Below are 2127 nucleotides of genomic sequence, written 5' to 3'. Positions count from 1 at the left end.
TTAGACCTGAATCCCACCCCAAGAGATCCCATTATGTATGTGCAAATATTCCAAAATCTGAAAAAAATCCATAAACTGAAATATTTATTTATTTATACAGGTATTTATATACCGTCTTTCTTTGGTTGTCAGATTTCTCCTCAGACTTTAATCAAAGGCGGTTTACATAGGCAGGTTTTTCTAAACCCCCGTAGGGATTTTTACAATTGAATTGGTTGGTTGGTTGGCAACCTTCAGTCTCGAAAGACTATGGTATAAGCCTACAGCACCCGGTATTCCCAGGCGGTCTCCCATCCAAGTACTAACCAGGCCTGACCCTGCTTAGCTTCTGAGATCAGATGAGATCAGGCATGTGCAGGTAACAGTTGCTGCCTAGTTCTAGTCTTTCATAGAACTCCTCATTCCAGCTGGATTCCTTCCCGGTCTGGCCTCTCTCTGGCCCTTCGCCTCCCACGCTTCACCTAATGGCAACTCCTCTCCGCCACCGAGGGTCAGTTCATTAGTATATCAGTGTGTCGCCAGTTCTTGGGTACTTCTGGTTGTTTCGAACTGGCAGCCTCAGATCCTCAGGCATACAAGGCAGCAGCTCTACCACCTGAGCCAGACCTCCTGCCAAATAGTTCTGGTTCCAAGCATTTTGGATAAGGGATATTCAGCATGTATATGGCAACAGTATCCAGGCAGGTGATGGTTGCTGGGACCTGGGGCAAAGTGATGCATTGGAGTTCCCATGGCTCCCTGACAACACATTGGGTGCTACCACTGGTATGGGCACAGAGGATTTAGCGGGCAGCTCAGCAATAGGTATGGATCATCAGCCAGTTTGCGATCTGTTCAACCCCGGACATCACTTTTACCCAGAAGCAGGATAATTTCATGGGACTTCCACTGTTGGGATTTTTCTGGATTGCAAAAACACAGCTGCAAATTCACCACTGTATGAAGTACACTGTTAGGCAAGCTGCAATAAATGTCACTGTGTCACACAATAGCAGTGAGCTGTGACCAAAGGATGTTTTAAAATCAATAAATCATTGTGACTGACAGAACAACTTAAGGAGTGTATCTTGTGCCATACAGCCATGGAAATGGGTGACATGAGCAGAGCAAAAAGTTGTTCTATGGATGAAAGTCATCGTCGTCCCCCTAAAATAGAAGGGTCAAGTCACAATGTAGCTGCATTCAAATTCCTGTAAGAGATAAATGAGCTATATAATACTGCAATACATTGTATACAGCAGATGAGTTGTGGGAGAAAATGTGAGATAGATATAAGGATGATCACTAGAAAAGATGATCAATAGAAGAGATGCAGCCAATGTGCTAAGTAGGGCACTTGGCTGCAATTTGGAATATGAGCTGCTCGAGGCCCATTTTACACATTTGGGGTGTTCCTAAGTCAACATTAAACACATTTAAGTCTATGGATTTATCCTGCAGAGGCTTGACTGCCTGAAGAACTTCCAGCCACTAGTAGCCTAGCTACGGGGGGGGGAGGGGAGTGTGGTTAGTACTGCAGGGTCCACAGCACCCCATGTACGCAGCCCCTTCCACTAGGTGAGTTGCCATCAATTCCCGGAATGGCTCCAGTGGTGAGTGGGGGGGTGCTGCTTACACGGCACATTGCGGTACCTGCAGTACTTACCACCCCCTTTAGCTATGCCACTTCCAGCCTCTCTGAACTCTTTCAACAAGCTGAATTGGGCGGGGGGGGGGGGGAAATGAGATGCAGCAGTACTGCATAAATGGTACATTTGGTTTAAATGGTACTTTTGGTTTAAAAGAAAAGCAGGGACTCAAAAACAAACTGATCATCAGAGGCCAAATTAAAAACGGAATAGGAAAAAACTGAAGCTGAACTTCAGTGAGCCATTTTCAAAGAGCTCAGTCATGCAGGTGTCATAACATTTCTGGAGCAGCCAGGAATAGATCATTGTACATCTCCAAGGTCATTCTGACCTGGCAGTTTCTTTCCCACTGACTCGTACTTGGCTTTCCAAGATCAAAATTTCACAAATGAAGAAAACATTGCAGAGTATATTGTGCTAGGTTCTGCTATTTTTTTTTTTTAAGGCTGCCGCAATTCTAAATGCTGAACACAGTGAGAATTATTTCATGCACAGATTT

At 44.8% G+C, this 2127-nt stretch overlaps 1 pseudogene; it reads right to left on the bottom strand.

Moving 5' to 3' along the window:
- Positions 1-257: 257 nt before the first annotated feature.
- Positions 258-376, bottom strand: LOC136657944 (5S ribosomal RNA; annotated as a pseudogene).
- Between the last annotated feature and the right edge of the window lie 1751 nt (positions 377-2127).

This window comes from Tiliqua scincoides, chromosome 7 (genome assembly GCF_035046505.1).
Source record: "Tiliqua scincoides isolate rTilSci1 chromosome 7, rTilSci1.hap2, whole genome shotgun sequence".
NCBI lineage: Eukaryota > Metazoa > Chordata > Lepidosauria > Squamata > Scincidae > Tiliqua > Tiliqua scincoides.
This window is presented reverse-complemented; position numbering and strand designations above follow the sequence as displayed.